Below are 26,343 nucleotides of genomic sequence, written 5' to 3'. Positions count from 1 at the left end.
GTATATATTCAATGAAGAAACCTTCGAACTTTTGAGTTTGCTCTAACACTGCGAGGTAGTACGGGATCAAATCCTCATGACGAACTTCGTATTCTCCTCGGACCTGATTAACGATGAGTTGGGAGTCACCGTAAGCCTCAAGGTGTCGAACATTGAGTTCTTCAGCAAATTGCATCCCCATTAGCAGAGCGTTATACTCGGCTACGTTGTTAGTGCAAGGTTCGATTAAGAAGAATCCTCTGGGAATTACATGGCCGTTCAGAGAGATTAATACTACTCCTACTCCCGCGGTGATTGCTCCATGAGGATTTGCCCTGGATGCACCGTCGAAGAATAACTTCCACACTTGCGTAGCTTCGTGAGTAGCGCAAGCTTCGGCGACTTCGTCAGGTAATTCTTCATACAACTTAGACGTTCCTGCTACTGGATGGTCGGCTAAGAAGTCTGCTAGTGCTTGACCTTTGACCGCCTTTTGCGGCATGAACTGCATGTCATATTGTGACAAGAGGATGGCCCACTTTGCGAGCCGGCAATTTAGAGATGACGGTTTTGTCATCAAAACTCTCAAGGGGTTCACCTTAGAGATGACGTGAATTGTCTATCCAACTAGGTAATGTCGCATCTTTTGGATTGCGAATACTAAAGCGAGACATTCCTTTTCGACCGGATTGTACCGGTGTTCGGCTCCCATCATAGTCCTGCTCAGGTAATAGATGGCTTGCTCTTGACCTTGGTCGTTGTTCTGGGCTAGCAAAGCTCCAAGGGAATGGTCCATGGCTCTCACATACAACAGGAATGGCTTTCCTGATATTGGGGCCACGAGAACTGGTGGTTGAGTGAGATATCTCTTGATCTCCTCAAATGCTCTTTGACATTCTGCATCCCACACAAAGGATATTCCTTTCTTCATGAGCTTAGAGAAAGGTTGGCAACGTCCTGAAAGATTCGATATAAATCTTTGAATGTAAGCCAGTCTGCCTTACAAACCTCTGAGCTCTTTGAGATTCTTCGGAGGTGGCATGTCTTGGATGGCACATACTTTTTCTGGATCAAGAGAGATTCCCTTGGAAGTAACGATAAATCCCAGGAATTTTCCACTTGAGACTCCGAGGAAGGATTTTGTCGGGTTCATCTTCAGCTGATGTGCTCGCATGATTTCGAACATTGTCTTCAGATCCATAAGATGATCTTCTTTACATTGGCTCTTTACTGCTATGTCATCAACGTAGCACTCGATCTTCTTTCGTAAGTGTTCATGAAAGATTGTGTTCATTGCACGTTGGTAAGTCGCACCTGCATTTTTCAGACCGAAGGGCATCACTGTGTAGCAATACACCCCAAGTGGTGTCCTAAAAGCAGTATGCTTTTCATCGTCCGGGTGCATCTTTATCTGATTGTACCCAGAGAATCCGTCCATGAAAGACATCCTTTCGTATCCACAGGTGTTGTCGATCATGACGTCAGTGATAGGAAGAGGAAACTCATCTTTTGGACAGGCTGCGTTAAGGTCGCGAAAGTCGATGCATATCCGGACCTTACCGTTCTTTTTAGGAACTGGAACAATGTTGGCTACCCAGTCTGGGTGTTGTTCTTCCCTAACAAAACCTGAGTCTATAAGCTTTTTAACTTCTGACTCAATTGATTCCATGATCTCTGGACGAAACCTGCGTTGTTGTTGTTTAACGGGTTTCGCGTCTGGATCAATGTTGAGACAGTGCATGGAAACCTTCGGGTCAAGGCCAGGCATATCTTCATAGTTCCAAGCAAAGACATCTATATATTCTCGGATGAGAGATATAAGGTCCTCTTTTTCGGATGATGACAAGTCTTCAGCTATGAATATGGGCTTAGGATCATGTTCATCTCCCATGTTGACCTGGATCACTTTATCTTCAGTGGGTGGTTCGCGCTGTTCGAATCGCATATCCCACAAGATATTGAGACGTTTGATCCAAGGATCATTAGTCGATTCCATCAACTCCTCGTCACCCCCTGCGTCTTCATCTGGATGACTAGTTGAAACCATGTTCACAGTCAGGTTTTTAAAGAAAGGTCCAACACTGACGTCGGACTCGTACGAAGATGTTCCGGATGAATGATCGTGACGCAGATAATTACTGATTTCATTTTCTGAGACAAGGGGAGGTGTGACGTAACCCACGCCTCTTCCGGTTTTTTTGATAATAGTCCGGAGGTTTTCCTTCAGGAGTGAGAGACATTCGGATCGGTGTTCGTCTTCCTTTCCCGAAGTTCAGGCCCTGTTTCTCATTAAAATTATACCTCATTCGTTTCATTAACTATGTAGAATTGGGTTCATGGTAATGGAATTGGGGAACTTCGTCATCTTCTTCCGAACTTCCACGTCGGAGTGGTTCGGGTTTGACTTTACCAAAACAGATCGGCTTCTGCCCTCTCCTTTTGGATGGGACTTTGAAGAAAGCCTTCTGTGCGTCCTCCGCTTCTTCATCTGAAACGAAGGATGACTGGATTGGCAAGGTGAGCGACGCTTCTGTGCACAGTATGTGCCATGGGTTGGTACCTGCACTAGAATCATTCTCTATTTGTTCATTTTTCGGAGAGACATCAGACAAGTACGCTAAAATGAAATCTTCATTAATGCACCACTCGCCCTCACTCGGTACATCATTATTACTCTCACCCTGACCCATTACATCAAAATTTAATTCCCAAGGACAATCTTCATCGGGATCTGGCTCGATGTCAGCCTCATTACCGCTGTCTACATCTTCTTTCTCTTGGGATTCCAAATAGAAGACGGAGTCGGTGTGGAAGTTTTCCACCCCTCGGAAGGGGTATTTTTCTGCAATCAAGGTTCGGACTTCACCCTCGTCATTGGCATACTTCATGACCTGATGCAAAGTAGATGGGACAATGCGGTTTGCATGTATCCATGGTCGTCCTAGCAACAGATTGTAGGAAGTGTCCGCATCTATGATGTAGCATGTCACCTCAGATTTGAGGTCTCCAATTTGACACCTGAGTTTGATTTTCCCCAGGGGTCGAGTACTGTTAGCGTTGAACCCGAAGATAGTAGTCTGGGTGGTGTGCAGTCGGTGCATAGGAATCCCTAATACCTGCATGACCCTGTAAGGCATGATGCTGAGCGCTGAGCCTGGGTCAACTTGAACACGACTAATTTCGGAGGATCCAATATACCCTGTGTAGTACAGTGGTCGGTCATGTTCGTGTTTGACCTGTGTCTTCCTGCGTGAATGATATGCATGGTAGACTTCGCGCTGCTTGTAGGCATTGCAGACAAAGTTGATCTTCAGAGGCTTCGGGAGTCGGAGTTACTTGAGTAATGAAGCTCTCCGTATTCTTCAAAGCTTCAATTAGAGATTCCTTGGTGGTTTTGGACAACCTTAGGAGCTCATATGATTCCTTGGTGGATTTGGACAACCTTAGGAGCTCATATAAAGTAATCCTGGCCGGTATGTTGGCCAACTGCGCCATGACGTTGAATTGGAAGGGAGCGCTCGACTCTCCAGATTCTTGGTGGAGATTTCTGTTGAATCGGAGCTCTTTCTGTTTTCCTTTGTCTAGTGGCTTTTTCGGGGCAGAATCCCCAGCGTCTTGGGGCTGCTCTTCAACTTCTGGAGCGTTCTGGCCGTAATCCCTCAAGTAAGCTTTTCCTGACCGGGTGCCAGGGTTGTCTCCTGGGTATGCTGCCAGGGCAATCCTCTCCTCTTCTAAATCAGTAAGAGATTTGAGGTGGTCATCATTTTTAGTAATGGATGGGCTAATCATGTTGGAAGACTTAGCCTTGCCTCCTTTCTTTTTGGACGAAGTGTTCGTCCATTGTTGATCTCCCAGCAGATCAGGGTGGACCCACATGATTTCCCCTTTTTGGGTAGTGAGAGGCACTAACCCCCTGTCTTCCTGACTATGTGGGTCAACATTCTTCAGGTGCATTTCTCCCTTGCGAATGGGGACGACGCCGTTCGTTGTTACCACCGGGGGAAAGTCACCGAATTGGACCGCTATCATATTAGTTGACACGGTCTTCTGCTCCGGCTTCAAGGTGAGTACATTAGCATTCACCAAATTCTGTAAGATGTCTTTGAAGACATAGCACTTTTTGGTTGGATGTCCAAGGAATCTGTGATAACGACAATAGTTAGGGTCATCCACTTTCCCTGCTTCATCCGGCTTCCTGATCTCAGGCAACTGCAGCTTGTTGTTCTTTCAAAGCAATTGGAATAAGGTATCCAAATGCTCCTCTTTGAACGAGTACTGCTTTGGCGCTCTTTGCTGGTTTGGCGCCTTACCTTGCTTATTTGGCGGTGGTACTCGTGTGTAGTCGGCTGCCAAAGTCTCTTTTCCCTTAGACCGCTGGGCATTTTGCTGATTGCGTTGCTGCTACGGCTTGGGTTGTGGCACTTCTTCAGCTTTGACTCGCGCCACTATCTCCTCAGCTTGTTCTCCTTGTGAAACTAGCTGTCTCCAGGAGCGACACTTCGCTACCCCCATTTGAGCAAGGAGCTGGGTCTGCAGGTTGTGCCTGCAAGTTTCAATCAGTGTTGATTGGGTCATACCTGAGGGGCATCGTAATGCCATGCTGCGGAATCTCTCTACATAGGCTTTGATGGACTCTCCTTTCCTTTGCTTAGTGGCAAGAAGAGTTGGGACTGAGACCTCCGTATCGTCCTCAAAGAACCTGGCCAAGAATAGCCTTTCCAGGTCTACCCATTTCTGGATAGATCCAACAGGTAGCTTCATGAACCATTCAAAAGCGACACCTTTAAGAGTGCCGATAAACAAGCGCGTCAGGATGGCATTATTTGCTACCACATCCCCAGTTTGGGACTTGAAGTAGTAGATGTGCTGATTGGGCGATCTTATGCCATCAAACGGTTGTAAGGTAGGGGCCTTAAATTTCGGTGGGTAGGGAGCTGTATCCCACTCAGCAGGGTAAGGCCGCACTACTCCCTCTTCGCGGAGCTCACTTCGGTTGGCTATTGCGTTGAGGCGAGCTTCCAGTTCATCCACCTTGGTAGATTGAGGGTGCAATTCTTTCTCCATCTCTCTCTCACCTTCGGAAGAGGATCCTAGGTGGTGAGTCTCATGATCCGAATGTTCGGTCGCTTTTTGTTTTCCCTTTGAAGTAATTCTCCGGGAAGATTCAGGTTTCTGGCCTTTTTCGGCAAGGAGCTGGGCCAACATATCCTTTAACTAGAGAAGTGTCTCCTGCTGTGCCTGGAGCATGACATGATGTTCGTCTACTCTTTTGGCTATGTCTTCATGGTTCCCTGTCGTGTAAGCGGAGACTTCTCATGCTCCGACAGAGCTTACTCTTTTGGCTATGTCTTCATGGTTCCCTGTCGTGTAAGCGGAGACTTCTCATGCTCCGACAGAGCTTGAAGATTGAGATTCGGCTATTGCCGAATGTTCATCACTTGTTGTAATCCCCTTGGCTAACTTTTGATAGTTAACCGGACGAATAGCTCCTGTCCGAGTCCGCGTATTCTGATATACTCATTCGAACTGGTCACAAATTTCTCGGACAGTCGGGGGATGACTCTCTTGCGACTCATCGGAGTCAGTATGCGAAGCTTTCCCTCGGCCGATCATATTGATAGTGACCTGAGGGTATTCCGCTTCAACTGTCTTCTTTCTGCAGCGGCGTTGTCGTTTGGCAGGCCTAACGACGTTCGTTAACCTGTCGAATACGGACTGTCGTGGTGTGGATGCACAACAAGGGCATTCTGACAGGACTGCTGAAATCAGCCTCTCACATTGACATGAGTGAGCTGCTTGTATTGTTGGTTTTCCTCTCGACAACAATTCCCGCAGGTCGGAAACTTGGGAGGAAACTTTCCCCGGGCTTGGAGGCGGAGATGGAACCCCCTGCCCTTGGGTAGGTGAAGTTGGTTCTCGTTGAACGTGGATTTTGAAGCCACTCTGATTCTTCTGAACCTGGCGGACCTCTTGGAAATCGCGTTCTTGAAGGATAACGCGAGGGTCGTGCTTAGCTTTGAAAACATTAGGCCGAGGCCTACGTTTAAATGATGAAACTGACCCCTGAGGGTCATGTTTAGGTTGAACGCGCCCCTGAGGGTCGCGTTTAGTTTGAACGCTCCCCTGAGGATTACGTTTAGGTTGAACGCTCCCCTGAGGGTCGCGTTTATGTTGAACGCCCCCTGAGGGTCGCGTTTATGTTGAACGCTCCCCTGAGGGTCGCGTTTAGTTTGAACGCTCCCCTGAGGGTCACGTTTAATTGGTGAAACAGACTCCTGAGAGTCATGTTCTATTGGAACGCGCCGCTGGGGGTCGCGTTTGGTTTTAGCAGCTCCCCTCTGAGGGCTGCGTTTTGAAGAAACAACTTGCCATTCAGGGTCGCGTTTCAGCTGTATGAGCCGGGGCTCATAGTTGGGCTCGTTGCCGCGAAGTGAGCGTTCTCCTTTGGGAGTGCTAGGCTCGGTTGGATTTTCAGAAACGCGATCTTCGCGTTGGGCCAACAGTCGGCTTTCACGTAGATGTGCTCGTTGTATGGATCTTCTCCGTCGGCGAGCGGCATTCTTCTTGGCTTGTTTCAAAGTCTTAGCAGCAGCGTCGTTGACGCTTATGGAACTCGTTTCCTCCAGAGGCCGTTTGTGGCCTGAAGAACGTCTTGCTGACGCGGATGTGGGATCTTCCGCCAGCAGAGCCAGTTTGAGTTCTTGGCCGAAGGAGAGGGCTTTCTTCGGCACTTCGACAACAGAATTGACCTTCTTGGAGGTCTCGCGGGCCTCGTGCTTAGCCTTGGGGCTAAGTGATCCTGAGGATAAGGCTTCCTCGTACCTAGCTTGATCAAACTCTACGACGAGAGTTTCTACTGTCATTCCCATGAGGTGGACGTCGGACTGCGCCACCACTTCTTCGTCGGAAAAGCTAGTCCCCAGCGGAGTCGCCATCTTTTGTATGTAGGAAAAATTACAATGAAAAGAATAAAGAAAATTGATTTGTATTTCTTTGATTCCGATTACAACTTGATTACAAAAGAGAAGAGAACGAATTTGATTCTCTCCTTTGTTTAAAACTGGGTTCTTCTCGGTAGCGATGGAATGCCTCCTTCGATTGCTCGCGTCGAATTTGCTCTCCGTTGACGATCCGACCGTCTCTTATCTCGTGGGAACGATGAACTTCTGTGGAAAGTTTGATGTTTAACTCTGAATGAGTTTAAGAACTCTGAACGAGTTAGAACTATGTGAATAGAGTTATTAGAACCGAAAATTTGGTTAATGACCAAGCATATATTCTATTATAGAGCAATCTCTCCCAGATTTGATCTTTCTGTAGTGTGCATCTTCGAAAATCCTATCTCCAAGGATTACGTTGCTGCCGAATCTCCAACCTGTACGGTTTTGGATCCAACCTGTGTGGTTCAGTATGCCAAAAATCCAACCACTGCTCTGTTGGCGTTCGTGAGCTTTATAGGGGGATTAGGAGGTTGTTAACTGACCCCTATATCCGTCCTACGTGGGCAGAAATCCCTCAGAACGTGGGATAACCGTTTTGAAACCGTTCGACTCATGTTTTTGAACGAGTCAACGCCCAATCTGGCGTTTAGCACCCAACTTCGCTCTTAGAATTGAGACGCGAGCGTGGATGTTAGCTGAACACCATTGAGAACGCGAGGGTCGCTCGCGTTTTGGCTTTGTTGCCTGCTTGGAAACGCGGGGGTCGGTGTTGGTTGGACCCCTACGAACGCGAGGGTCGCTCACGTTTGGCCTGTGGCTTTGGAAACGCGGGGGTTGCCTGCACTTCTAGAGTTGTAACGCGGGGATGACATCCGCGTTTTAGAAAGAGCTATTTGACTTGTAGCTTCTTCTATGGTGCGTTGCAAGGACTGTTGTTCAGTAATCCTGGCTTTAGCTGTTGTGGGGTATGAAAGTCATCAGATTGTAACTTTCACCGTATATTGCGAAGACTGCTGAATAGAGTTTTCATCAGTTGTCGGAAGTGTCGTTGACTTATAACTCTTCTCGATCTATGTGAAAAGTCCTCTATTTGCCGCTTCGATTGTCGACCCGAAAGCTATTTGATTGTAGCTTTCATTGTGAGAGCTTGACGGGAATCAACATCCATAGTGTTTTGAAGATGAATATTTGCCCACAGCTCTCTACAAAGCAACTCACCAACTAAGTCCAACCTTTCATTTCTAAAATCATTACACTGCTCATCAGCATCTCCAATAATTGCTAATATAATATTAGTCGTGCCGTTGTCGCAGCCATCAAGATCAATCATCTCAGAAATGAGGTCGTGTTTGTGGCGATTGTGGAGTTGCAGATGCGGTGATTATAAAGTCGTCTGATTGTGACTTCCATTGTCGGAGCTTGATAGGGATCAGCTATCCATTGTGATTTTTAGACAGCCTACAATACATATAGTCCCGCATAGACAAAATGGGATCAATTGCAGGTTTATAAAGATTTGGCTTCCGTCCCTCTACGAGCTCAGCTAGCTTTTAGGGGAGTTCTCCTAGGTCTCCGTATTAAGTTTAGTATCAAAGGCAATTACATGTTATAATCATCAAGTCATGGAAAAACATAAAACTATATTGGGAACAATTAAAGAAATTGACAGCAAAGGAAGTTTGAAGACACGAACCGGAGGATAAGTAAGCATAATCGTGTTCGTCTCCTTTGCATAGCGGATGAACTGCAACACTCCATTGAAAACTACATACTTGGCAATGTCAAAGAAAAAAAAAGCAATTCTTTTTGCAGAGAAATCAATTCAAAAACCCTGATGCCATCAAATCACAACGAAAACAATGAAAAATGATATAATCCAATGCAAACGATAAAAATATCCCTATTGTCGGGGAACTTCTTGGGATAAAATTGAGCAAGAAGAGCAATTTCAATGGCAACGGCTCCAATCAACGAGAATTGAAGAAGAACACCAAGAGAAGAGATGAGAAAATTAGAGAAGAGATGAGAAAAACTAGGGTCCAAAACTAAATGCAGGATATTTCAAATTTAGGAGAAAATTAGACATTGTAACAATTAACTAAACAATTTTATCGAAAAATTACACTAAATGCAGGATATTCCAAAACTAGGGTTCAAGATGTCTCTAAATTCATACGCTGCGACATATAATCAAGAAAATCAAAGGGATTCATCTTAGAAACCCTAGAAAATTGCTAAAATGCTCAATATAGAGGCTTAATTGCTAAATATACTCAAAATCAAAGTAAAGAAATGCATCAAATGAGCAAAGAATATACAAGGGAAATAGAAGGAGGAAATGAGATCAATACCTTTTTTCTGAGTCAGGTGGAGGTCTCGGCAGCGGTCCTCGAATACGGGGAGGACGTGAGGGGAGGCGGTGGACAACGGCGAATTGAGGAGAGCTGGCTAACGAGGTTGGGATGGTCGGCGAACAAGCGGAGGTGTCGAATGAGGGGAAGTGAAGGAGCCAAGGGGAGGAGGGAAACGCGAGGTGGAGATCGTCGAGGACGAGCGTGAGTGAAGGAGAGGCGGCGGGCTTTGCTCCGTCGAGGAGAGCTGGAGGATGAAAAATAGATCGACATGAGAAAAACCCTATATTTTGCGGTTATTTGTTTTGATGGGGGGAAAGTGTGGCGCTCGTTCTGAAAACCAAAAATGAAAATTTGGGGACCGTCCCTTTAGCCCATTACACAATTTATTATCAAAACTAATTCAACCGCAACGCTTTATTTTAAAGCGTTGTCTTAGACTCTATTGTGACGGGTAAAACCGTCACAAAACCGTTTTCTTAGATAGCTAAGGGGACGATTTTCAACCGTCCCCAACGAACCGTCCTCGTAGACCTATTTTGTGGTAGTGTTTTTTTTTACTTGAACTTTTTCTTTGTAATTTTATTTTTATATTGTAATAGTAGGATTTAAATTTGGTTTTTGGAATCCTAATCCTAATCATAATTCTTAATAATCAATAATATTATAAAGTTAATTCTAAATCCCAAGTCCTAAACCAATAACACTTTAAAGTTAAAATCCAAATCCTGTTCATAAACCCATAACACCTTAAAGTTAAATCCTAGAAAAAAGCCTAGTCCCTATCTAAAATGTTAAATCCTAGAAAAAGGCCTAGTCCCTATCTAAAATCCTCAACCAATAACTCCTCCCTAAGTAAATTTACAGTACTAGCATAAACTATTGAAATTATCATAAAGGTCATCTACCCCTATTCCAACATCTTTACAACTCAGCTGTGAAGAACCTCCTAAAAATCACTTTTTGTGACAAGGGGAACCTGGTCAGCTACTCAGCCCCCCCTGGGGTCTGGCGGAGACCACGGTTTGAATCTCCTCGATCCCCCCACAGCTGAGGGAGTCATCTCCTTGCTACTAGGGGACCCAATTCCATGTAGGTGGTAACTCAGTGTGTGGACCAGAACAGACTCAAACGGGTACCTAATCTACCAGGCTGATTAGCTGAACAGTAAAACCTCGAGTCTCCGTCCCCACCTTTAAACCAAGGGAGACCAGTTGAATACGGCAGCGGGGATTCGAACCTCCGACCAACAGGGCACGTGCCTAGGGACCGAGTCCTCCCCATGGAGCTGCTGACCAAGAATCCCACCCTCTTTGCTAATACTCTTACGCATCATTTGGTATGCGAGGATCGTGCTAAGTAAGAATGGAATAAGTAAGAATGGAATGGAGCAGAGAATGGAGTAGAATAGATGTGGGAATGGAATGTTTATTTTCATTCTCACGTTTAGGTGCGATTAGAGAATGGAGCGAGAATGACAATCTTATTTCTATTACCAGTTTTGGCATCATTTGTTTACAAGTGAGAAAGAAATGTGTTGTCTAACAATAATATAGAAACTTTAAAAATATAAAAAACTATCAATAATAACCGAGTAATTTCATTTTTTACAATAAGCTTTATGGATGTTTTTATTTTGGTCATATAAATAAATATTCATTGATTTATTTTTGTACACCATCTCAGCAATAATTTTGGTCTTTTAACTTACAAACTGAAAACATTTTTTGTAGAAACTATTTCTGTATTAAAATAATTATATTTTAGATGAATTATTAATTTGATTATATTTTAAAATCTGGCAATGGAATTGAACTTGTAGAAAATAAAGAAAATGTGAATTTCCAACTTCTAATGCACACCCACTGTTCATTCCAGTAGCTAATATGCCACTGTCGTTACTATATGTTAGTGAAGGGAAGAAATTTTAGTATAATAAACCCAAAGTTAATGCTACTCTAACTTTTTCAGAGTTAGGGGGAGTTTTCTGCAAATTAGCCTTAAATATTATTATAGTTTAGATGAGTTTGGGTCTCTCACAAATTGATTTCGTGCTAGCCAGTTACATTAAAGAAACAATTCTAACTATGAGATGTGACTTCGCAAACCAGCTTTGCAATGATTTCTAGCTCGGTCTCTTGCTATTATCAAATCGCATCCCACGTGATTTTCTAAAATAGTTGTGTACCTGAATCAATTTTAATAGTTGTTGTGATAACCTCAAATTCATCAAAAAAGGCATATTAGAAACTGTGTAATTATTTTGGTTCTCACTTAAGTGAGAATGTCCATCCTTTATCAACCCAATGAGAATGCTCATTCCTACATAATATGGCAATGGGCATTACTAGGAAATGAGCATTAATTCTAACTTATAAAATCTTGTTGCACTTAGGCACTGTTTGGCAACCAAAAAAATTATCTTATATAAGAGCTTGTGTCTTATTGACTTGGTCAATAAGCTAGTAGAGCTGTTTGGTGACCAAAAATAGGAGGAGATTATTTAGGAGATTGTGTCTTTTGCAAGTAGCTTTTGAAAAGCTACCTCAAGTAGCGTTTGTCTTTGGGAATGAGCTGCCAATTTTTTTCTTTCGTTTTTACCCCTAATAATTCTAATTTTATATCAATAATATTGCATGTCCTTTATAGTCATTTAACAAATTTAAGCTAGTTGTACAGCTATTTTTGCCAAACAGCTCTAGTCAATCAGTTAGCTACACAGCTAACAACTTTCAGCTACAATTTCACAGCTTTTAGCTAGCTTAACAGCTTTCAGCTATAATCTCGCAGCTTTCAGCTAGTTTTGCCAAACAGAGCCTTAGTATGCAGGACCGAGAAGTGGAAATGAGCATTCCATTTCACCCAATTCCTGCATAACAAATGAGGTGTTAAATTATTATTCACGCTTCTCTAATATTCTGATTGTAAATGTGAAATGTCTCAAGCAAACTTTGAAAATAATTTGTAGTTCTAAAGATTAAATTAAAAAAAAGGGTTGAATTGCTATATTCATATATTTTGTTAATTCTACGTATCAACTTATTTTCTTACTTTGATGACAACAATGCCTGTTTTTTGGCCGGAGCAAAATTTTCAACCAGATCACCTCACGTGACTCATCATGTATATCTTACGTGGTTTAATTTGGCTTATGTGGTGAAGAATAAATGTGATCTTTAACTAACCATTTATGGAAAAATAATCCAAAAAGTTCTCTCTTCTAGCTTTTCCTTTCCCTCTATTATTTATTCATGTGAGGGAAAGAATGATTCTTCCCCAGATTGCATAGATTTCCTAATCCAATTTTAATTTTCCTAACCCAAAATTAACCTTAGGAGGAAGAAGAACATCCATTTTGTTCCCACCCTTTTGAGCCCTAATTAAACAAAAAAAAAGAAAAAGATAAAAAAGCATTTTCAGTTTAAATGAATGAGCCAAATTGCGTGCCACATAATCCCACATTAGCATAAGGTGATGAGTCACGTGAGGTTTAGTCGCTATAAATTTTGCATTGGAAAAAGTAGGCCTCATTGTCACAGTTTTCCACTTTATATACCTTATCGTTGCCAAGGTAAGAATACACACTAAGTTCGTTAAGATCAATAAAACATACCAATCCAATAATTTCCTCTTGGCCGAGAAGAGAGTATAAAGACTAAGGATATGTTTGGCAAAGTGCTAAAACCGATTTTAGTTAAGATAACTATAATTCAATAACTCAATCATAGTTTGACAAATAAAATTGTTGACTAAACAGACTAGTTCTTGTCTGGCCTAATTTTACCTCATAACTAGACAACAAAATAAATAATAAATAATAAATAATAAAAAGAGAGAAAGAAAGAAAGAAAAAGAAAAATAAATAAATAAAGGGTCCCTTGGTTTTTTTGAAGTGGAACCAAATCAGTTAGGCCCCAAAAGAACTGAAGGCAAGGGAAAATATATCGTCATTATCAAGTTGACAAAGTAAAATATATTTATTTATCAAATTGAAACTCTATATTTATGCACATGTGTATTTAGCAAATTATATTTAGCTCTAGACTAGTTTGTTGAAAACTTAGCAAACTAAGTTCAATTCAAAACTAGTTCACATAGAAACTAGTTAAGTCTACTCTAGACTAGTGTCATTGCATCAAAACTAAATCAAATTAATTCCATGTCCGCCAAACTGACCCTAATGATGTGTTTGACAACTTTAAAATTAAACTAAGCTAGAATAGTTTTTTCTTAACTAGACCAAAGTTGAATCATATAAGAGTTGGTTCACAAAAGAACTAGTTTAAGGGTAAGATTCCGAACTAGAAAGAACTAGTTCAATTTAGGCCCAATTTTTAAAAAAATAAAAATAAGATTTTAGACCAATGTTGTGCTATCTAAAATAAGTCTTGCGGAGATGCCGGACACATCCTAAGAAGATGATAATATAAAAAATATATTAACTATATAGTAATTACATTTTCCAAAATTACGTGCATGTCACGTGGCATCTTAAACTAATTTTCGCCCAACTTTGATATTTTAGTAAAAGGCCGGTAAATAATCTTCTCAAATTTATAAGGGCTATTATGCGAAATCTACAAAGGTTTCCACAACGACTGAAAATTCCACCCCCGAGAAAACCATTCTTGGTTTTCAGCGACCCGACACGACCCATCCTTATTTTTTTCCCCCATCCATCAGCAAAGGGATAAGCCCACGAAACACAACAGTCCCATCTCTTCACCTCCCGGTAAACTTACCCCACTCACTCCGACACTCCCCTCTCCCCCGATATTTTAACCCTGAAAACAAAACAGTGCCCAAACCTCCCCCATATCTCGAAACCCTAGAAATCAATCACGTCGATGTCCGTCGAGAGATCCTTCGAGGCCTGGGAGGAGATCCACCGGCAAGGCCAAGACCTCGCCGATCGCCTTGCCCAGGGCATTCACGGCACCTCATAGCCCCACCTCCGCCGTTCTCATGGCCGCCGCCGACGCCGAAAGACGAACCCCTTCGAGCTCGAGCTTCAACTCCGCCGCCATCCTCGACATCGGGAGAGCAGGATTGGCCAGGCCGGGGCAGAGTTCGGGGGCGGATTAATGGATGGTGCAGCAGCTGTTTTCGCAGCTGCCGGCGCCGTTTCGCCATGACGAGGTTAGGGTTTCGCGCGGCTGCGGCGGCGGCAAGCGCCGGAGATCGAGAGTAGGAGCAGAGATGATGCTTTTGAGGTGAGGGGAGGTGAAGTGGGAAGGTTTGGAGGGCTATCCGTTCAGGGGTTGGGGTCGGTGGTGGCCGATGGGAGGGATGAGGAGTTAGGGGATGACGATGATGATGGATTTGGTTTCGATGTCAGGGCTACTGGTCGTTTCAAGAAATCCAGGGTAAGCTGTTTTTAGTCAGTATTTAGTATATTTGCTCAGCTGTAACCTAAAAGTGCCCTGAAGTAGAGAAGCAGGATGTCTGATCTTCTATAGAGTAATAGAGAACGACTAAATTAAGTGGATGAAGTAAATGATTTTTTGTTCTTTTGCCCTAAACCGATTCAAATGGTATTTCTACCTATAAATATTGCAAGAAACTTCAGAACCCTTACATATGGTGTTGCAGTTCTCATAGCTCTTGAATTAGTGAAATGATTCATTTGAGTATACTATGGAGTTGAAGGGAGATGTCTACATGCTCAGCAGTGATTTTGTGGTTAAGAGTGTTGGGTTACTAAAAGGTAACACGACCCCTTAAAAGAGTGGAGCTGGAGGAGATCATGATGAATGGTTATCCAGAAAAGTGTATAACAATAATTTAGTGATGATTAATTCAAGGGGAATGGTTTGTGATAATCTGCACAGGGACCAATGAGTGTCTCAATTATAAGCAAGGAGCGACATGATCGTAGTTTGAGGTGATGCTCTGTTGTTCCATTGATAGCCTCTGAATGTTTTAAAATAAATATTCACCTGTCCCTATCAAATATAAAGTAGCGTAATGACCAATTAGTATATAGTATCCCGTACAAACACAGTGAATTATGGATCTGATTAGATGTGAATTATGAATCTGATTAGATGTATGGGATTTCAACAAGAGGGAGAGGAAATTTTAATTTTTGCGATTTAGCCTATTTGTTATTCTTTCGTGCCATTTCTGCAAGTTCATTGATTAGACTATCACAAGTATTTTTTTGGAGAGCAATTTTGCAATATACAAAAACTAATTTGTGTATTTTAAATTCGTTACCATCATGTGTATCTATCCTTTGTTAAGTTTGAAAATGCTTGCATTTAAAATTCTTTTTCTTTCATATGACAGTTATGTACTTCGTGAATTAGCAGTTTATCTAGCCTTTCATATACTCTATCAAAATACAGGGGAGCATTAACATAACAACGACATATGATAGTAGAACACAAGGCACTGAAAGTTCTTTAGCTGCAAGGGGAGATTTCTGGAGAATAGAGACATCAAATGGTGGTTCAACTTCAGGAAATGAGAATGCACCTCTTTTTCTTGTCCAACTTGGACCTGTACTATTTGTTCGAGATACAACTCTTCTATTGCCAGTTCATCTATCAAAGCAGCACTTGCTTTGGTATGGTTATGATCGGAAGGTAAAAACTTTATTTTGATGCTTCATTTGGAGTAATTTAGTAGACTTTGCTCTCCCACCCATTATTTCAAGACTTGAAAGCTCGTCACATGAATAGTTCATATAAATAGGCCAACATCCTCTTGAAGATAATATCATAACTCTAAGACTGTAGACATTTTTCATGATGCTTATGATTTCTTTTATTCCTTGAACTGTATTTAGTTAGCATTTGATATGTTGCTGCTCAGGAATACTTCCTGAGTATTAGACAGCTTTCTTTTTCTTTATGTTTGGTTTCATTTATGAATCTCTTAAATGTATGAATCAAGGCGGTAATTCTATTATCATTTTTTATGATTGAATCACACAACATATTCCAAAACTAGATCGAATTCTGCTTCTTTTTCATTCTGAAGCAGACAACAGATAAGTATGCAATCCTAGTTAGATGAATTATAAGTGAATCATTCTACAATAATTTTTCACAATGAACTGTAGTTACTGTATGTCTGTATCATCATCTCCCAAAGCTAAATCAACTTCTACTACTTTTATATGTTTCCCTGGAGCAAGGAGTATATAAGTCCTAGTCATGCTTAACATGAAGCTTAAGCCATCTTCATAGAATCCGATATGAGTTGATGGAAGTCTCTTCTCCACCTAGTCATGTTTAAGTTTAAGGATTGCATATGCTAGTTAATTGTGTGCTGCCTGTAAAACTTCAGTGCCCTATTGCCATGATCGTCAGCGTCTCAGTTGACTTTGTTCCAGCTGCTGCCTTTGAATAATTTTCTTTAGATATCATGTCGAAGTTAGCATAGTATCTAGATATTGGCATGAAAATCTAATATTTGCATATTGGAACTTCGGTTTTGACACATCATGATTTATATTGAGCTTTTGGTTCATAAATATTGGAATAAATGCTATTTCTTATGCATGCTCATGTTTGAAACTTGAGTTCTTCCATACATTTCAATGCTTGCTTGTAGCAACTTGTAAATTATTAATAGAAGTATTTGCAGTATGAATTTGATGCAGCTGTTATTTTGTTTTGCTAGAGTCCCTCAGAAATAGCTGAATAATTAATCATGTCATAAATTGGTTTTAGTAGAGCTTGCAGCTATGTATCTGGTAATCCTCCCCTCCTCCCGGAAAAGCATGTTTTATGTGCTAGAGTTATGATGTCCTTGAAACTTACAAGTTGATCAGATCAATCACCACAAGTTAGAATTATTAGCTTGATTTCTTGCTAGGTCTTAGTCATGGTGAAAATGGTAAGTTTCTTGTTAGTTTAGTCATGATTTTCATGATATTCTACATTTTCCTTTTTGTTTATGAAAAATACCAATCTACATGGAGATAGAGGATGAAGTGTGCTTATGCGTTATGACAGAACCGGATTAAATACAGAGCTCTTAATTAGTTGTTTATGCTTTTTGCAGTAGAAAGCCTGTCAAAGCTCACTAGTTTCTTGTGGTTTCCATTATAAAGATTTTTCCTGCTATATGCACCTTGCATTATTCTATTGCCTACTAAAAGCATCTTTGCTTTGTAGAATGGACTGCATTCCCTGTGTCCTGCTCTATGGTCAAAGCATAGAAGATATCTATTGATGTCAATGATCTGCCTCAACCCACTTGCTTGTGTAAGTTTCTATTTATATTTATTTTAATTCCTTAAACATTTTGATCTTACTTAATAATGTCCTAGATGAAATAACAGTGACTGAAGACTTATGTCCCTGTGTTTGTTTAGAGGCCTTGAGTTTAAAACATTTGCAAGTTTCTATAGTAGTATAATTTTTTTGCTATTAGTTATGGTCTCAGCCAAATCCCTCATATGGATTATGCAATTTGTTGTAAGCATGTTTGGGATAATCATGGAAGCTTTTTTGTTATATGGGGATACAACTTCACCTGGAATAGGCCAAAAAGAACCTTGTTTCATCTTTTATTCACTTAAATCGACCTTGTTTCGTCTTTTATTCACTTAATCTTTCATGAATTTTACACTCGAAAAGTATATACAAGGGTTTCTTGGAATCACAGTTCTGAAGGCTTAAGAGTGGCCTTAAAAAAGGCCCCAACAACGTTATATTTTGATTGTTGTCTATGGTGGTTATACCTAATTTCTCTTTCATCATTGATAACTATAGATTTCCCCTAAAGATGTGCCCCAGTACATGTTCAGTTCCATTTCTTGCTCGAGGCATTTTTGTAGGAACTGCAGTTTCGGTTATTGTTCTATTCTTAGCCACTTTGTCTACCGGAGATAATTTGATTTCTGTGTCTAGTTAAACCAGGCTTTGGGTTTCTTTATTGATACAAGTTTTCATTCTTACACAACTTTGAGAAAATAGATGTCTGAAATGTAAGGAGTCATCAGCAACAAACTTCTATGTTGTCATCAAACACAAAGAGCTACATTCAAACTTCCCTTCCCTGCTCAACCGTTGCTACCCTTGCACCTCAACCGATGCTACCCTTGCACCTCTCTGCTTAACCACCACTATTACCATGCATACGAAAGGGAGAGACAGAACTCACTGCAGATAATATTTTATACATTTAGAATCTTCTTTAGAGGTTAGAATATTCATTATGTACTAAATTACCTGATAAATTTGTCATGTACCTCTTAAAGATACTAAGAAATCTAAGTATGAGTAAACAAATTAGTTTAGCAATAATGAGTTGTATTTATGTGTATTAAGGATAAGTATGTCCCAAGGTAAGTAAGCATTTCATTGTATTACCATTGCAATTCTGTATTACATGGAATGCATATTGTCAGAAACAAGGAATATAGCATTTACCACATGACTGGGCAATTACCATGTCTCTTGCCTACTTTGTGCAGTTGACGTATTTATATATTTGTAGTAACTTTTCTTTTGTTGCAAGAACTACTTGTATAAATCCTGCAAAAGGGGGAAAAATCTTTCAAAAGGACGATCTGTCTTCATGTGTTAAAGATGGTAACATGGTGTCTGTTTTCTTCTCAGTCATTCATGGATCTGCAGTTCCCAAACGGACAGCTTACATATGTGGCTGGTGAGGGTCTAACAACAAGCGCCTTCCTTCCGGTTTGTGGTGGTCTGCTTCAAGCTCAAGGTCGATATCCAGGAGAAACGAAATTAAGCTTCTCTTATAAGGTAGGTGAGATATCTTCTGCAAAAATATATGTCAAAATCAATTTATAAGACTACTTGTGGTAGTTGGAAGCAAGGCTCTCTTTATGACATCATATCATCATGGTCCTCTGTTTCTTATATAAAATCCTATTGCATGATGTCACATTCTTTGTATTTCTGGAGTATTTGAATTTCCTTGAGGAATGAAAAAACATTTTAACATGCAGAGTTAAAGGAAACTATTGTCATGAGTACTTTTTTGTGCATAAGTTGCACCCTTTCATTCTTCATGTTTTTCATGGTCCATCAAGTTGAATCTTGAATAATATCATGCAACTTTGAATGCTTATGTTATTTCCTATGTAGAATAAACGAGGGACACGCGTTACACCAACAATGCAGTGGCCTGATAAGTCTTTCTCACTTGGAATTGCACATGCTATGGCTTGGAAGAGGTCTGGTTTAATGATGCGTCCCACCATCCAATTAAGGTAAGCAAAGAGAATTCTTTTTTCTTTGAACAATCTTATTTCAGTTAATTGTTGCACGTAATTCACCAAATAGTGTTGCATCTGTAGAGAAATATCAAAAAACAAAGTTCTTTAATCAAACCGTAATCTCCCTTAGATTTAGATAGAGATTAGGAGTATTACATAAGCGGGTGATATTGACCCAAATACCCAAATACGTAAATAAGTGAGCATTTAGTAACATTTAACGGTTCTGCTGAAGTTGGAGCATATAGCTCAAAAGATGCTTAGCTTGTTGCACATAAGAACAAAATAACTACATGAACGAACTTTGATGAAGCAGCCAAAAAAGTATAACATCTAAAAAAGCATAGTCTCAACCAGAGATGACTTGAGCATATGACAAGCCGGAATAAAATCATGTAGAGATCATAAGAAAAATCTTCACTTGATGCCAATAGAAACCCTAGGCAGGTCAGTCAGTGTAAACCCTAGGCGGGTAAGATAGTAAAAATCTTATCAGGCGGGTAAACTTGTAGAAATCCTTGGCGGTTTAGTAGAAACCTTAGGTGGGTAAGCCAATAGAAACAATAAGGGAAAAAGAAAAATCCTTGATCAATCTATCGCTCGCTTGAACTTGATTTTAGCGCCAAGGTGAACTTTGATTTGGAAAAATGCCGACTGTTGAAGGAATCACCATAAGACACTAGGGGTTACTGTTCTAGATGAACAGTATCCATAATGAACAATAGCATTTTTTTAAAGGATAGGTTTTTTGTTTTGTTTTGTTGAGGCTAGAGTTTTTGATTGAGGTTCTACAACGATTTCGAAAACCAAAGATGTTGAGGACGAAGTTGTTCATGCCACCGAGGGTAAGCATGGAGGTGGTGCTTACAGCAAACCTCCTCGGCAGCCCCCAATAACTTGAAAGAGAGAGAAGTTCTCTTGGATCAAGTGGTAGGCTCTGATATCATATGGAGAAGTAAAAAAGGTAAAATTCTTCTTCCATCAAACCCTAATCTCTCTTAAATAGAGATTAGGAGGCTTACATAAGCGGGTATGGATATTGATTCAATTACCCAAATACCTAAATAAGAAAGTATTTAATAACATGTAATAACATCATCCTCATATTGACACCATTCCATCATTATCTATCTAAATGGGATAGGTAATTTAAATTGGAACTAGTGGGATGTATTGATTAAGTAGCTTTTACTATCACTCTGCTAAGTGGACATTTGTTTTTGCAACATGAAATATTATGTTCTAATCTACATTGTAGCTGATTGTGATATTTCATTAGTTGCACATTCAAACGTTCAAGACATTGCTATTTGATTGATGATAATAATATTGCTTGTTGTCATTAGCTTCCTCATGTATAAGCTGCCTTTTCTGCAGTATCCTTTGCCAGTTCTTTAAATATTCCTTGCACACAAAAATGTTATACACCTGTTATCATTGCTGCAAATGTATTATTGCTTTATCTTCTTTTATTTGATTATTCCTATTCTCCCTCCTAAAGGGGAGAGAACCCTTCAAATATGTTGATGGCCACTGGCTACTCTGTATGATCTTTTAAAAGCAGGAACTCTACCTCTTAAAATTATGGAATATTACATTTTGAAAGGGAACTAAATAAACATCGATTGCCATAGTGGTGCCAAACTCATGATAATAGTTGGAGAACAGGGTAGTTATAGGCTTCTAGCCGTTGGTGGTGGATTATGAGCTAGGGATAGATGGTTGATTTGGAGTTTAAACTAGGATATTACAAGGGAGATTCTTAGTGTTGGAGTAGTATAGAGAAACAAGGCAAAGAAGATTAAAAGATCTAGAAGGAAACACATTAAACTTTTGAGGCCTTGCTTTGTTGGTGGAAGAAGAACAAGGGGTAGGTGGTTGACTTGGAGCTTAAATCAAGATATAAGAAGGATTCTTGCTATTAGAATAGTACAGAGAAAACAATAGAACGGAGAACATAAAAAGATTTAGAACGGAAGACAACAAATTGTAAGGCCTTGCTTTCATACTCAAATAATTAAAAAAAGATCATTCTAGATATCTCTGAAAGATCCTGCCTTTGTACTGGCTTTTATAATGTTGAGCATGATTTTTGATTTCTAGACTTAACTAGCAAAAGCTTTTACTCTTCAATTTTTGTAACTATCAATGTATGATGAACTGATGGTGTTGTCAATGTATTAAATATTGGGCAATATATCGCGATATCGGTTGATATATCGCTATATCGATCGATAAATTGGGTTAAAGACCTCATCGCTTAAGATTCTAATTCATTGCATCAATGAGAGTTTGTTTACAGATTCAGTTTGGACCACCTAAGACATAGGAAAAGAGGATACATTTATATTTGCAGGCAAAATGAGCTAACATGTTAGCGTGGAGGTTTCCCGAGTGATGAATATGGCACATGTTAGAGAAATTAAAATTCTTGAGGAGTGACCCAGATTTGGAGAAGATACCCGAGAGATATTGCGGGTGAGCGATTGCTCCATGCAACATGAGGACTGCATTAAGGCAGTCGGATTCGAGGATTATCCTATGCCAACCCCTCGAGATAGCCAAATTAAGCCCCATGAGGCAACCAAAAAGTTCACTCTAAAGGGGGGATGTTGGTGGGCCAGAACTGTAGCGAGAGCAAAGATGTTGGCCAAGGTGATCATGAGCAATAGCCCCATAAGCTGATGAGTCATGAAAGGATGCTACATCAACATTAATATTCACAAAATTAGGGGGAGTCCAGAAATGTGGGGAATTGACGTTAAAAAGAGATTCAGAATGTGAGGAACTGACGTTAAAAGAGATCGAGGTGAGGTTGTGGTTTGGGATTGTAGTCGTATATATACTTCGGATTGTAGTCGTATATATACTTCGACAAGAATCAAGGTTGCAATCAGAGTTTGCCATTTGTGCTTGAAGATAACTTCACATCTAGATTTCCAAATAAACCATGGGACAATAGATGAAAAAAATGATTGCAAGGAGGTCATGTATACGAACGTTGTACAAGGGTCTTAGCCAAGCCTCAAACCACATGGAGAGTGCAGTTGTGGAAGGGATGTCACACTTGGCATGCTTCCAAATAGCACGAGAATGATCATAATGGATGAACAAATGAGGCGGGGTTTCGACATCCTTTTTGTAAAGAGGGCATAAAGGATTCGAAGTCACGCCGATCTTGAACAACAGATCCCTAGTTGGGAGGCCATTATTAAAGGTCCTCCACAAAATTGTTTGACTTTCAGGGTAATAGCCTTGATTTTTGAGGTTTTGATGGCCGTTAAGGTTTCAGGACTAGGACGGATTTCATTTGACCTGAGGTCCAACCAAATGAGGTCGTAAATGGCCTTGGAGGTGAATTTGACAGTGAGTTTGCCATTCCATACAGAGGAGTCCATGGCAGGAGGACGATCATGAGGTTCATGGAAGATGTTGATATGGAGAATAGTCACTACAGTTGTGGTTTCAAAATGGACCAAAATGAGATCAACATTCCAGACTTGAGAACTATTATTAATGAGGTCTGCAATTATGGAGATATTGGAAGGTAATGATGTCGGATGTGGAATGGATGATTGTTGATTATCCATCCAACAATCCTCAAATATGAAGATACATCGGCTATCACTGATGTTCCAGAAGCGACTCAACTTAATCAGGTTACATCCGCTTATGATGTTTGGGATTTGTTTCCAATATATCAGGCGATATTGGAAATATTGTTTGATATGTCTTTTTGAAGATATCGACAAAATCGAGTTGTTTTTAATTTGATTGTGGGTTTGGGTTTAGGTTGACCCACAATCAAATTAAAACTACAAAACTCAAACTCAAACCCACAAAAGCCAAAATCCATCTCCTAACTCTCCACTCTCGACTCTCCCAATCCCTAAACATATATCTTGATGCAATTTCCTATGTTTAGAATTCATTAATATGTTTAGATTATATATTATAATATTGTGTTATGTACGAACATCATATGATGTGACACCTCGACAATTTTTACGTATTCCCAAAATATCCCTAATTCGCAATCCAATATAAATTTTGGTTGTCCAATATTTATGCATTATTAGATATTTAATATATTGGGTGTTATCCATTATTTTAAAAACCGATTTAGGCATCTACCTAAGTTCCTACCGAGGCGGTACGTAAACGGCTCATCTAGGTCTTGAGAGTGCATAGTGGAACATAGGTCATTTTGTGGGCTGTAAGGCTTAGACCGTTGTTTGATTTTCTGTGTTGCCGTCTCTATGACCTCTAACCTCCCTAGCCTCCTCCACAATACCTCCAACCTTTAACAAAGCTTCCTCCACCGCTAGTTAAAGAAAAAGAAAGAAGAAATCTGGCTAGATCCCTAGCCATGTCTAGCGCTTTCTATAACCTTGGTGCCATCTCTAAATATGTCATTGTGATAGCTTAGCTTGTATCTATGTTATGCTAACAAAATGAGATGCTTCACGCTATCATGTATATGACGGTGATGGGAAGATCAAAAATACATTGACGTCATAAAGCGGGTGAGCAAGATTGTCCATCCTAGATAGGTATATTGAAATTTAGTACCAACTATTTAAGGTAAGATCTAAGTTACTATTACGGTGGAGCTTACTTTATTTGGATTGGGTGTTGTCCATTATTTTAAAAAGCGGTCTAGGCATCTACCTAAGTTCCTGCCCTGGCTTAGGCGGTATGTAGACGGCCTGTCTAGGTCTTGAGAGTGCATAGTGGAACATAGGCCATTTTTTGGGCTGTGAGGCTTAGATTGTTGTTTGATTTTCTGCGCTGCCGGCTCCATGACCTACAACCTCCCTAGCCCCCTCCATAACACCTCCAACCTTTATAGCAAAGCTTCCTCCACTGCTAGTTAAAAAAAAAAAGAAAGAAAGAAGAAATCCGGCAAGATCCCTAGCGACCCCTAGCGCTTTCTATAACTTTGATGTCATCTCTAAATATGTCATTGTGATAGCTTAGCTAGTATCTATGTTATGCTAACAGAATGAGATGCTTCACGCTATCATGTATATGACGGTGATGGGAAGATCAAAAATACATTAACGTCATAAAGCGGGTGAGCAAGATTGTCAATCCTAGATAGGTATATTGAAATTTAATACCAACTATTTGAGGTATGATCTAAGTTACTGTTAAGCTGGAGCTTACTTTATTTGAAAAATACAACTAAACATGGAGATTTAGTGTTCTAAAAAAGCTTCATCCCTACCTGTTATCCCTTGAACCTTTGTGTTTACAAGCATCGACTTTGCAAAAGGTACCCATCACATATTTCATGTCTGCTTTTCTGAGTCTTTTTGGTATCTTTTCCATTCCTGACCCATTCTTTTAATATTATGTAAATTGGGTTTACAACATTTTACTTATTTCCATGTCATGTTATTTTTTTTCCATGGCAGTATGTGCCCCACTTTTGGTGGAAGCAATCCTGGTGTTAGAGCTGAGCTTATTCATTCTATCAAGGAGGAACTTAATCTAATATATGGTTGTTCTTGCACCCAGCATCCTTCTGCTTATGCGTCTGTTTCTGTAAGTTGATTCCTATTGATCTACTTTAAACAGTTTTGTTTTTCTCTTTTCTTTCCTTATATATTACGAATATATTTATTTTAAAGTTTGAGATGATAATTTTGATATCTGGTTTTTTGGTATTGGAAGCTTGGGAGATCCAAATGGAATGGGCATGTTGGAAAATCAGGGGCAGTTATTAGAGTGGAATGCCCCCTTAGCAATATGGGCAGGCCATTTTTCTCCCTTCAGCTCAACAGCGGTTTCGAGTTTTGATCCTTTCCTTATGGTATGCGTGTGTATATTATCATCAATATTGATACCAAAGGACGAGAGACCTGCGAAGATCCCTTTTGAAGCCTTTTAAGTGATCACTGTAAATAGATTCTAGTGAAATACAGGTTGCTGAAATTGTACACGAAAATTTCAGTGGTTCTTTGTGTTGAATGCAGTTTTTTTTAACATGATAAATTAAAATTTTGACACAACTATGGAAGCCCAAAGGATTGCCTGGTTCGTTTATGAATTTGCACTTTGGTAATTTATCACCCTTCAATGTCGCTCTTAGTGTCTGAGTTGATGCCTTGCTTACTACGCTTCTTGTTTGCACTCATCGAGCGGGATGCCAACATCAACATAAGGTTGTTAAATGTGTGGTTTTGGTTGGATTTTGTGTGGTTCATAAATGGGTGGGTAGGGGGTGGGCACATTTGTGCACATTTGCCTATTTATGACCCATTTAACACTTCTCACCCACTTATTTATTAAATGGGTGGTTCACGGGTGATCCATTAATCCATTTAGCAATTGGACTTTGTTTTTTACAAATTATAAACTTTTAGGGGCTGTTGGTAATTTTTGAATATTATGTGTCATTTGTGAGGTTAAAAAGTTTTGAGAGTTTCTTTTGTAATTTTTAATTCTTGAGGGTGTTTTTATAAAATTTTAAACTTTGAGGGTGTTTTTAGCAAATCTTATAATTTTATTGGGCTGTAGGTAATTTTAAGTGTTTTTCCTGTTGGTAATTTTAAGTGTTTTTCTATAATTTTAAACCTTTAAAAATATGTTTTGTAATTGTTGAAACGTTGAGGGTGTTTTTAAAATAATACCCATCTAAATGGGCAAATGAGTGGGTAATAGCCTGCTCATTAATGACCTATTTATCTTTAATAGAAACTATATCTACCCATTTATGACCCATCATACTCTCTTTAAAAGTACGGGTTCGAAAAAATCTTTCCATGGTCAATATTACCTTAAATTTTTTTAAATATTACATTATTATCCTAATCTATTCTAATTATCTTATCTTCTTTGAATTAGTACTAAATGATTTATC

At 40.0% G+C, this 26,343-nt stretch overlaps 1 pseudogene; it reads left to right on the top strand.

The window, feature by feature from the left end:
• LOC109828804 lies at positions 13,954–25,532 on the top strand (annotated as a pseudogene).

The sequence above is a fragment of the Asparagus officinalis genome, chromosome 1, assembly GCF_001876935.1.
Source record: "Asparagus officinalis chromosome 1, Aspof.V1, whole genome shotgun sequence".
NCBI classification, from domain to species: domain Eukaryota; kingdom Viridiplantae; phylum Streptophyta; class Magnoliopsida; order Asparagales; family Asparagaceae; genus Asparagus; species Asparagus officinalis.
This window is presented reverse-complemented; position numbering and strand designations above follow the sequence as displayed.